The 12,310-nt window shown below is 45.1% G+C and overlaps 1 protein-coding gene across 5 annotated transcripts in view; it reads left to right on the forward strand.

The window, feature by feature from the left end:
- The first annotated feature begins 1,502 nt into the window (after nucleotides 1-1,502).
- shq1 (SHQ1, H/ACA ribonucleoprotein assembly factor) overlaps nucleotides 1,503-12,310 on the forward strand; it is a 174,155-nt gene continuing 163,347 nt past the window's right edge. For 2 of the 5 annotated variants that reach the window (XM_072472234.1, XM_072472240.1), the window contains exon 1: nucleotides 1,503-1,869. The gene's annotated coding sequence lies outside the window, so the exon portion shown is untranslated. Of the gene's footprint in view, nucleotides 1,870-3,568; nucleotides 3,783-12,310 lie in introns of all 5 variants that reach the window. The other 3 variants (XM_072472235.1, XM_072472238.1, XM_072472236.1) reach the window with 3 other exon arrangements.

Below are 12,310 nucleotides of genomic sequence, written 5' to 3' on the forward strand. Positions count from 1 at the left end.
AGACTTAAATAGTTGAACCTTTGCAAGCTTAAAATCTCTTGTTCCTATTTGGTATACGTGAAGCAGAATTAGGTTACATTGTTCACTCCATAGAATCCCTACAGACTGAATGAGGCAATTCGGCCTGCACCGACCCTCTGAAAGAGCTTCTTACCCAGACCCACTCCCTTGCCCTATTCCCGCAATCCTGCACATTGATCATGGCTGATCTACTTAACCTGCACATCTTCGGACACTAAGGGGCAATTCAGTATGGTCAATCCACCTAAACTGCACATCTTTGGACACTAAGAGGCAATTTAGCATGGCAAATCCATCTAACCTGCACATATTTGGACTGTGGGAGGAAACCGGAGTACCCGGAGGAAACCCATGCAGTCATGGGGAGACGGTGCAAACTTCACGCAGACAGTCACCCAAATAAAATAACAAGTTACCTTGCAGTCATTTCAGAAGCTGCACAGTAAGCTGTATTCTTGTACCAAACAAGAGAATAGAATAAGAAAATGAAGAAATCCCCAGAGAACTCACATGATGAATCCCATGATGGTGCCGAAATGCACCTACAGTCAACAAGTTGCCTCATGTCACATTCCACTCACTTAATACCTCTGCCCATTGTCATAGTCATAGAGTGATACAGTACAGAAACAGGCCCTTTGGCCCAGCATGTCTACACCTACCACCAAATACCGTTGAGTAAATATTTAGTTCCTGTTCTTCTTACAAAGATCCCAAACCCTCCCGATCATTGTAAGCTTCCTCTCTGAGAACTCTATTCCGCCATGAACACTTGAATTCACTGGTGTACATTCATCCCCACTCCCTTTGCCCATTATTCGTGGTGTCGATTTATCTCAGGTCCCACATTCTGGAATTCCCTCCCTAAACTCTTCTGTCTCTCCAGCTCCTCCTTTAATATCTCTTCAGCTAGGCTTTCCAACACTCCCAACATCTCGCACTTTTCACCTTGAGGCGGAAGTTGTTTATCGACTTCTTTAAGGAGTATTGAGTTGTCAGGAGGGGGGTGGGAGTTTACTTTGGGTTTGGTGGGGGGATAGGCTGGAGAAGGGAGACGAGTACCAGGGCTTCAGGGGGGAATGCAAGGAGGGGTTTTGTTTTGTTCCCTGTAGCCGTGGTTGGCTTTTGTGAATATGTATATATTAAAAATGCTTCAATAAAATGTCTTTCAAAAACAATCTGTGGCTTTGTGTCATTTTTTTGTCTGATCACACCTCTATTATTTTAGTTAGAGGTGATATAAACACACGCGCACAGTTGTTAGGTTGGCTGTTAGCTTACAAATCAATGATGAATACATTTCAAAAGCAAAAACCAACACGGCAAAGGTTGTGGATATCTGAGAGTTTTTCAGGCGTGCATGTGAGGAGTGGAAGGCCATTCTAAAGTCAATTTAATTTCCTTGCGTGGTGGAAAAAGGATACTCCTCGCCTCTGGGTGGCGTGGTTGCCTACTCGACAGAGGTGGGTTCTTCTTTTTGCAGATAGTGTATCGTTGGAAGGAAGGACCGTGAAGCACTGAAGTGAACACGTTAGACGAGTCAGGTGGAGAAGAGAATCGGCGGTAACAGAACGCAGGACGTTCAGGTAATGGAACACTGAGGAGCAGGACATTCGGCTAATGGAACACTGAGGAGCGGGACATTCGGAGGGACAAAGGGAAACGGAACGTTCGGACAGCCAGACATTCCAGTCATGTCATTGCTTGCGGATCCACACTGAGGTTGGGAGCTGCTCGCTGACTCTGTGCTGGAGCTGAGGCTGAGGCGGCCTGCCGGCAGCGACTGGGCTCCACCGTCCGACACTGAAGCGTGCTGCAGTCGTGTGCTCGGGTCCGAGTTAATCGAAGGTAATGCGTTCGAAAGATATCGATATCACGCCGATTGCACTAGTGCAGGAGAGTAAACTCCGGGCACAAAGTTGTGAGATAGGAAGGTCTATTGAGTCGAAAGATCAAGAATGAAACCTGCACAGTCTCCGGTTTATATGCTTTCTGTTTGACACGCTTAAAAACCATTGGTGCAGCAGTGACTGTAAACTTAGCGCAGCTCACGATGCTGGCGTATAAAGAACGCTTAAAGTTAATAACTGGTAATGTCTTGACGTGTAATATTAAACTGACTGCTGTTCAGTCTTGGTGAATGGAATGCAAAATTGTCATGTATTTCAGTGAGGCTCAATGTGTCACAAGTCTCCCAATTCATTCATGATTTTTGCATTGACAGTCATTTGATCTTGTGGCTCCACCTTAGAATATGTCATCCTCATTTAATATCTGCTTCAACGACAAGCTGAGGAACTATATGTATGCATAATATGCTTAGTGTGAACTCTAATAATCGTTCCTCCAGTTTTTCATATTGAAAATGAGCATTTAAGTCCAGCACTGATATTTATTTTAGAAAGCAAAAGAACACAAGAAACAGGAGCACAAGTCGGCTGTCTGACCCTCGCCCAGCTCTGCCATTCAGTCAGATCATGGCTCACCTACCATGATTCTACTTTCTGCTGTAGCCCCAAACCTCCAGACTTCCCAAGTGCCTGAGCATCTGTCTGTGCCAGCCTTGAATATACTCAGTAACTGAGTATTCACAGTTTGCTGGGGTAGAGAATTCCAAAGGTTTCTAACCCTCTGAATGAAGAAATGTTTCCTCCTCCTCTCAATTCAAAATGACTGCATCCCTCATTCTGAGATGACTCTCCAGCTGGGGGAAGGTTTCTCAGCGCCTCCTCTGTCAAAGCCTCCAAATAATTTTCCAAGTTTCAATAAGGTAAGTGGAAACATATAATAGGTTCTAGTCATCCCAGCACAAATCTCTTTTTATTTTAGTGCCCCATCTTTGATGGCACTATTTTGATGAATTTTAACTTTAGCAGGGAGTAATTTGGCTTTTGGGATGGTGGTGGTGGCTTTGACTTTGGAATATAGTAATGGTTATAATTGTGAAATTTTGAAACATTTTTCTTTTCCAAATCACAGTTTATTGTTCAGTAAATATAGAATGCAAGGGAGGGGATTGTTTGAATACATTCAAAGTCTTTGATCTGCTCACGACCCAGAATGAGGCTTGCTGCATTTGGTGGCTGAATGGGTTTTCAGTGTCTGTTGTTGCTTTAGGACTGTGAGTACCATTCTCAAATCCTCTGCTTTCGCTCTCCAGATTTTCTGTTGGAATTGCTTTGGTGAGACCAGGCTGTCCATCTGATTTCCAGTCACTTCCACTACTTTGGTACACTTCTGCTTTGGGTCACAGTCCAGTTGGTGGCTTCAGTGCTGATGCATTACTGCATGACATTAGTGTAGGTGACCCTGGATAGTTGAAGTGAAATTGCGCTAAGTATTGGCCCTGCTTTCTTGGAGAAGGATGTTTGAAGAGATCCGTGCTGCAGTGTATAAGTCAAATATCACAGCTCCCACGATTTTCTCAGAACAATAGGCGAACACTTCTGTGAACATGTGATGCAAGAACTGGGTTCCATAAGCTTTTGTGCACTGTATTCCCTGTCCCCCGTCAATCATATAACAGACTGTGTCTTATCTCACACAGATTCTCCCTGCTTTTCTCACTCTATATCTTGAACAGCTGCTGTGTGTGTGTCAGTCAATTAAAATGGGCCGTGATTGTTTATTTCTGGTCCTTCAGTCCCTGGAGAGTGGTAAGGTCAATTCGTGTCACAGCTAAATCTGCTCATCTGGCAACAGTCAATATTTCCTTTGCCCACGACGGTGCTGGAGCTCCGGAGGTCCATTCTTGAATTGAGGTACGACCATATTTTAAATAACACGCGTCTTATCCGTTGGCTTCAGCCAGATGTTTATAATTCTAGACCGCATAATCGATCAGCATACATATGGGCTCACTGACTGGAATTGGGGCTCCCAGAGAACGATGCGTGTTTTACCCAGTTCGTATTTCACTTGCTAGCCAGTCTGAACCACTTGACTTGTTATTGATTGATTGTCAGATCCCCTCAAGCGTTTTTGGGATCCAAGATTTATTGCTGCCTCCCATTTCCTACATGTTGACATACCAGATTTGTTGTCCCTTGACTAATCCCTGCCCTGTTTACACTAATTACTCTGGAGGAGTAGCTTGAGATATTCCACTCGATGTAGTTGCAGCTAATCTTTGTCCCAGTATGTTGATGGTCAGGACCAGTACCATGTGGCTGACCTCCAGAGGCTCTTGATTCAACTCCAGAGCCTCTGCGAAGCCAGGAGAAAATTGCAGCAGTATTTTCTGAATCTCGTGGTAGATAAGAATACATTTGAAATTGTTTTCCTTTTTCGAGCAGCTTGCCATCAGCTATGTACCACATTAGAAAAGTGTGTACGGTAGAAATCGCTGTACGCATGCTTCTTCGGTTCTGCACATGTTGAGCACTGTGCTCCTCCGAAATTGACCAAGACTTTGATGAAACCTCCGCACACTCGAGAATTCATGACTACTTCCCCAAAATACACACGTCTTTGATCATTTACTCCTTTCTTAGTTTGCCACCAGGCTGTATGAGTGTAGCTTGAAATTTTTGTTTTCCGGTTCTCCAGAGTTTCTTCAGAGCAGTTTTTAGTTCTGCCAATTGTATTCCTCTTCGATTCAGCAGAAAGGGTGTATTCCACTGTCATTCTGGATTTCTTGGATTATCCTCTGACAGTTCATCCAATATTTTATTTTCCCGTCGGGGCAACACGGTAGCATTGTGGATAGTACAATTGCTTCACAGCTCCAGGGTCCCAGGTTCGATTCCTGCTTGGGTCACTGTCTGTGCGGAGTCTGCACATCCTCCCCGTGTGTGCGTGGGTTTCCTCCGGGTGCTCCGGTTTCCTCCCACAGTCCAAAGATGTGCAGGTTAGGGGATTGGCCATGATAAATTGCCCTTAGTGTCCAAAATTGCCCTTAGTGTTGTGTGGGGTTACTGGGTTATGGGGATAGGGTGGAGGTGTTAACCTTGGGTAGGGTGCTCTTTCCAAGAGCCGGTGCAGACTCGATGGGCCGAATGGCCTCCTGCACTGTAAATTCTATGATCTATGATCAAATGTGATGGGAGAAGACCGTCTGGTTCATTTTAAAACTTGCCTGTTCCATCATGGTACAGTGCAGATGGATTATCACCCCCATCCCCACCCCTCCAGCACACAATTTGTCTGTTCCATCATGGTGCAGTGAATATGCAGCATCATCCCCACCCCTCCAGCACGCAATTCCCTCCAAGAGACTCCGGGGGGGGGGGGGGGGGGGGGGGGGCAGAGGAAATGACGATGGGTCCAATCTAGAAAAAGAATACTCTGGGGAAATCCCCCTCATCCCACCAAGGTTATCTGGGCCTGGTTTAGCACAGTGGGCTAAATAGCTGGCTTGCAATGCAGAACACTGCCAGTAGCGCGGGTTCAATTCCTGATCCAGCATCCCCGAACAGGCGCCGGAATGTGGTGACTAGGGGCTTTTCACGGTAACTTAATTGAAGCCCACTTGTGACAATAAGTTCTTCTTATTATTATTATTATCATGAGGGATTGAACTGCAGCAATCAGTGATTGCTGATATGAGTTTTCAGTGATGCAAACACTGTTTCCAGGCTGGTGTATTGAGCACCACCAGGAGCTCAGCCAGCCCCTTTTTTGAATGCTTGGACTCGTGGGCTGGCAACTTACTCCAGAGGGCCAATTTTCATGTATGGAATAATCTGTCTGAACTGTACGGAACAATACTTTTCACTGTACCTCGGTGCACATGACAATAAACAAATCCAATCCAATCCAACCCTCTGAGCTGGTGTGAAGTCTTCCTGACAGCAAACTGGTATGCTTTTGGAACTTAGACTCATGTCGCTCTGTCCCCTTTTAGCCTATTTGGCTCAAATGCCTGCCCGTATGGACAGAATCAAATCCCTCAATACATTAAAAATCTCAAATCTGTGCTTTGGAAGTTTTCCCAAACGGAGTATAAAATGTGTGCTGAGTGACAGGAACGTCACGTTTGATGGCAGGATGAGCCCTAATGCACAGGACTATAGAGCAAGTGCCCGACTCTGACCCGTATTTCAACAGTGCACGACTGCCCTTGTATTTGACTGAACGATTGATCCTTCATCGTCGTCTTAGAGAATCAATCGCAGGCAAAGGGAGAGAATCCTTTTCCTAGCTGTTACATAATGATTTCCTTCCTCAGTAATTTGTCCGAAAATGTTCGGAGTGAAAGTCGAGTTGTGTTCGGTCCTTCGGCCCTCTTGACCTCTAATTTGTAACTTTTGAGAGAAAATCAAGGTAAAGCACTAAATCGTGCAGGAGGAGCCCCGGCAAAATTGGAAGGAAGGCTAATGAATGTGGACCCCGAGTGGAGAATGTGCCAGCTTCAATTTTAAAAGTCTCTCGGTTCCAGTCGGACAAATGAAGAGAATTTATTTGAGTAATACATTTGAAAATCGAAAAGACTGAGTTTGAGTCTTTATTTAACATTGCAGGAAAGGAAGCTGTGTTTGTCACTATTTGATGTGTATTGTATCAGTCATTAACCCCCTCCATTGAGCCTCTGCTAATTCCCCTATGGTGCTTTTAGAACTTGGCATGAAACGTATTTGTACCCTTGCAGTATTTGGTATTTTGTACCGGCAACTGAGCACAGTGATCGAATGAGCCAGCAGGCAGTGCTGAGCTGTAGTCAAGGAACTTGTCAGTTTTTGATGCATTTTTCCACATGTTCACCTGTCATATTTTATGCGTGTAGGAAGAAAGATGTGAGCTGAGAGAATCGTTGTGATTTATCTCACTGCTGCCAGTTGACTTTTGCTTCTGCTAATCTTTGTTCTAAAGACACCTGATTTGGAGTTGGAGCCTCGGGATATTAAGTGAGTGAGAGAGTTGTCAGTCAGATAGGTAAGCAGTCAGTATTTCCGGCGGGTGCATTGAGAGCAATCGGGTTAATTCTTCGCCTGGGAATGGTAGTTCTCACAATATATATTTAAGATCATGTTTCAGTTCATCACCCACTGTCTGTGGAACGTTTTCCTTGGACTCGGCTTGCCACTAAATATCTGGGGAGTGGATGATCGTAATGCATGTAACTTATGTCAGTCATCAAGAAGTCAAAATCTTTTCTCAAAGAAGCTGTTAAAACACAGATTTTCAACTCTTGAGCGTAGATTTGTGTCTGAAGGGAAAGAGGTTGACGCTGGTTAACTGCAGTGGCAAGCGCAAAATCTTCGGCTCTGTCGAGAGTCAGAAAGCAATGAAGGAGTGAGCAGGTTGAAGCTTTCTTTGGGGCAAGTTAAGGTTCACTCCCAAGATGTGACCGAGCTTTCTACAATTACTCAACTGGGAAGTACAAACCAAGCGTGGGATGTGACCTGTCCTCCTCATTTAAAAAAATAACTTTAAAGTGCCCAATTCATTTTCTATTCCAATTCAGGGTCAATTTAGCGTGGCCAATCCACCTAACCTGCACATCTTTGGGTTGTGGGGGCGAAACACGGGGAGAATGTGCAAACGCCACACGGACAGCGACCCAGAGACGGGATCGAACCCTGGGACCTCATCGCCGTGAGGCAGCAATGCTAACCACTGTGCCACCGTGCTGCCCTCTGTCATCCTTATTTTAACGCATTAAGCGCTGCTATCATTCTGGGCAGTCCGTGCTCGAAACCTCTCCAAGGCCAGTGTGTGTCAGCCTTTCAGAGATCCAATGTTCCCTCTCATTTTTTCCATCTGTGTGCAGAGTGTATTTTGGTCTGTGCATTGATATCAAGGTAATATGTAGATGTGTGCAACCGGTAGAAATATATAAAAATAATGTATATTTTTTAAAGTTGCTATAGGTATGGAAGAACAGGAACGATTCCTCCCATCGACATGGCAACATGCTAGTCCAGAAATTCCGATTTACTGAATTCAACATTCAATTTGCCATTGTGGCATTTGAACTCGACCTCTAGATTTTAACTCCAGTCCCATAACCACGACAAGACTGTACGTGAGGGAGACATTTGTTTTTATTTTTTTTTTTTTTTTTTTTTTTTTTTTTTTATAAATGTTTTATTGAAATTTTTTTCCCCAAACAACAATTTTTCCCCTCTTACAAAGCAAACGCAACAATAACAATACAGAAATTTTAAACAATACACAAGTAACAAAACCCCTTTATCTTTGACCTAAACTAAACCCCCCCTCCCCCCCCCCCCCCCCCCCCCTGGGTTGCTGCTGCTGGTCATCTGTCTTCCCTCTAACGTTCCCCTAGGTAGTCGAGAAATGGCTGCCACCGCCTGGTGAACCCTTGAGCCGATCCTCTCAGGGCAAACTTTATCTGCTCCAGTTTAATGAACCCCGCCATATCATTTACCCAGGCCTCCAGTCCGGGGGGTTTCGCCTCCTTCCACATGAGTAGGATCCTGCGCCGGGCTACTAGGGACGCAAAGGCCACAACGTCGGCCTCTTTCGCCTCCTGCACTCCCGGCTCTTCCGCAACTCCAAATAGAGCTAACCCCCAGCCTGGTTTGACCCGGGCCTTCACCACCCGCGAAATCACTCCCGTCACTCCCTTCCAATACCCTTCCAGTGCCGGGCATGCCCAAAACATATGTGCGTGGTTTGCCGGGCTCCCGCCACACCTCCCACATTTGTCCTCCACTCCAAAGAACCTGCTCAATCTTGCTCCCGTTATGTGTGCTCTATGTAGCACCTTAAATTGAATCAGGCTAAGCCTGGCGCATGAGGAAGAGGAATTTACCCTGCTTAGGGCATCAGCCCACATACCCTCCTCTATCTCCTCCCCTAGTTCTTCTTCCCACTTTCCTTTTAGTTCGCCCACCGACTCCTCCCCCTCTTCCCTCATCTCTCGGTAAATCTCTGACACCTTGCCCTCTCCGACCCACACCCCTGAAAGCACCCTGTCCTGTATCCCCTGTGTCGGGAGCAATGGAAATTCCCTCACCTGTTGTCTAGTAAATGCCCTCACCTGCATATATCTCAAGAAATTTCCCCGGGGCAACTTATACTTTTCCTCCAATGCTCCCAAGCTCGCAAAAGTCCCATCTATAAATAAATCTCCCACCCTCCTAATTCCCAACTGGAACCAGCTCTGAAATCCTCCATCCATTCTTCCTGGGGCGAACCTATGGTTGTTCCTGATTGGGGACCCCACCAGGGCTCCCCGCACCCCTCTCTGTCGCCTCCACTGTCCCCAGATATTTAATGTTGCCGCCACCACCGGGTTCGTGGTAAACTTTTTAGGTGAGATCGGTAGCGGCGCCGTCACCAGCGCCTCTAAACTCGTCCCTTTACAGGACTTTCTCTCCAGTCTTTCCCACGCCGCTCCCTCACCCTCCATCATCCATTTACGTATCATTGCCACATTGGCGGCCCAATAGTAATCGCCCAAGTTCGGTAGTGCCAATCCTCCTCTGTCCCTACTACGCTGAAGGAACCCCCTCCTTACTCTCGGAACTTTCCCTGCCCACACGAAGCTCGTGATGCTCCTGTCTATTTTATTAAAAAAGGTCTTAGTGATTAGGATAGGGAGACATTGAAATACAAATAAGAACCTCGGGAGGACCATCATCTTAATTGCTTGCACCCTGCCCGCCAGCGATAGAGGCTGCATGTCCCACCTCTTGAAGTCCTCCTCCATTTGTTCTACCAACCGTGTCAGATTAAGTCTGTGCAAGGTTCCCCAGCTCCTAGCGATCTGAATCCCCAGGTATCGGAAGTTTCTTTCCACTTTCCTTAGAGGCAAGCCTTCTATCTCTCTACTCTGGTCCCCTGGATGTATCACAAATAATTCACTCTTCCCCATGTTTAGCCTATACCCCGAGAAATGACATTTGTTTTTATGTTGTAGCTTGTACTTTAGTGGTTTGACAGAAGAGAGGTTGAATTGGTCGCGATGGCTTGAGAGAAGATGAGGATCGTTTTGCTTCAATTTGACCAGCTCCAAATAGGAGTTAAGGCTGTTTACCCTTTTGAATTGATGGAAAATGTGGAAAAGGCGACTTGTATTTTTATTCTCCTTTTATTGAATGCTTTCTTTGCTCAAAACTGCCATGAATAGTGAGGAAAATAGGTCAGCAACGTGCAGAGGTGAAGTGTTCCTGTGAATTTGGAGAGTGAAAGTCTGAGATGCTTTGTCCCTGTAAATCAAAAGAATATTGATCGGAAAACTGCATCTGGGAACTGGGGCAGAGAGCATTGTGGGGAAGAGAGAATGGGATCCCAGGAGGGAGAATGAGAGTTGAGGTGATTTTTTTGGGGGGGAAATTGTGATATTTATTCCACATAACTGTTTTATTTTTAAGATTAAAAATGCATGAATTGTGAAGTTATAAACCAGTTCACCATTTACTAATAAACTGTCTCTTGCAGTGCATACAAAATTAAGCTGGGGAGAGGTGGTATTTCGAAATATGCGTTGTTTAATATATCCCTTGAGATAATCATGCAACGCTTTGGGATTTGGGCCACGAATAAAAACAGAAAGTGCTGGGTGAATTCAGCAGGTCTGGCAGCAGCTGTGGAGAGAGAAACACGGTTAATGTTTTGAGTCCATATGACTTCTGTTTCTCTCTCCACAGCTGCTGCCAGACCTGCTGAATTCACCCAGCATTTTCTGTTTTTATTACAGCAAGAAATGGAGATTGATCTCTTCGGTTTTCTGAAGTATAAATCTATCCCATAGTGTTTACACCAGAAACTGTTAGTTACCCTGGTTGGCATGACAGTTGTGTCTTATTAGTTTTTTGAAAGAAAAAGTATAGACATTGGAGAGAAGTCATTGTCATGGTGACAGGATTGGGAGTGTGTCCATTCTGGCCGACTCTAGTAGAAGTCTGATTGATGTGACTGAGATTTGTCTTTCTGCATTGACCCTTTGAACAAATGGCTGGCTGCTGCAGTGAGTGGGTTTACAGCCGCTATTTAGAAAGAAGGTGCTGAGTTCCTGGCTGTGCTGAGTTCCTGGCTGTATGTTGATGTTACTGGGCAAATGGCGAATAGTTTATTGGACGATGTACCTCATTGTCACTGGGCTCCTGAATCTCAGTTTGGCTTCCTTTCGAAGGGTGAATGCCCAGGTTTTTTTCCCCCTGAGTTAACCACAGAGTCGTTCCCCTCCCACCCTGAATTAGCTGAGGATTTTTACCCCTGAATTCTCTTGGGCATAATGCCGCTTTATGTTTGGGCTAGGGGTGGGTGTTACCCATGGGTGTTATCCGTTTAATCTGTTAACTGCACAGTATCAATGCAGATTGTCACCTCCATGTACATCCCAACAATGCTGAGTTGCAACAGGGCTGTAGGGGATTGGGGCAACTTGTTTTTAAAAAAATGAAAAGTAAGTTTTCAACATGCAGGTTAAGACATCATAGAAGTTTTAGAATTCAGCCAGGAAAAATTGGATGTCATTAGAATTTATTCCAGTGATTTGTCACTGCAATTTTACAGTGGGTGGGTGGAAATGTTCCTGATGTTAAAGTGAGGCCTTTTTTTTGGCAATCGTCCAAAAAAGCTGGAATATTCGAGCCCATAACTAGCTCTGGTGGACTCTGCAGCCCTGCGAAGGCAGTTTGAATCTTTAGACATTTGCGGCCAGCAATAAATAACGGAGAGTGTAATTAATTTTGTGTCCGATCACTTCTCTAGCAGGACTCTTTAATTGCTGCCCTCGGGCAGCGTATTTTTTCACTTAGTTGGAAACCTGGTTGATTCTCAGGGGAAGTGTGATGGTGTCTGACTGCTGTCATTTTGGATTAGATGTTTTGAGAGGAGCTGGAGAAAGAAGCTGCTCTGCTGGAGTTTAATTGTGCGTGACATCTGTGTGATGATCCTGCCAACAGAAAGCAGATAGTTCTGTTATCAAGTGTTGAGGTGCTGCAAAAGCGTGAGCAGTAATGGGTTTAAATAAATTCTGCCTTTGCTTGCTGAATTGAGGCACTGAAATGTTTCAACGTTTTTAAAAGAAAAATGACCACCATTGGAAATAGAGGTGATTTGTGTGATTTACCCCAGTTTCAGCAACTGGTTGAGGCTTCTCCCCTTTTGGAAAGGTTATTCACTTCCATTCGAAATTTTGTGTGGTGAGGACAGAAGATAACCTACAATTGATTTGTTATGGAGTCTTCGTTCACTGACAATCAGAGAGAGTTTTATTTTTTTTGAATTTGGAGTACCCAATACATTTTTTCCAACTAAGGGGCAATTTAGCGTGGCGAATCCACCTAGCCTGCACATGCTTGGCTTGTGGGGGCGAAACCCACGCAAACATGGGGAGAATGTGCAAACTCCACATTGGCAGTGACCCAGAGCC

Source organism: Scyliorhinus torazame, chromosome 13 (genome assembly GCF_047496885.1).
Source record: "Scyliorhinus torazame isolate Kashiwa2021f chromosome 13, sScyTor2.1, whole genome shotgun sequence".
In the NCBI taxonomy this organism is placed as follows: domain Eukaryota; kingdom Metazoa; phylum Chordata; class Chondrichthyes; order Carcharhiniformes; family Scyliorhinidae; genus Scyliorhinus; species Scyliorhinus torazame.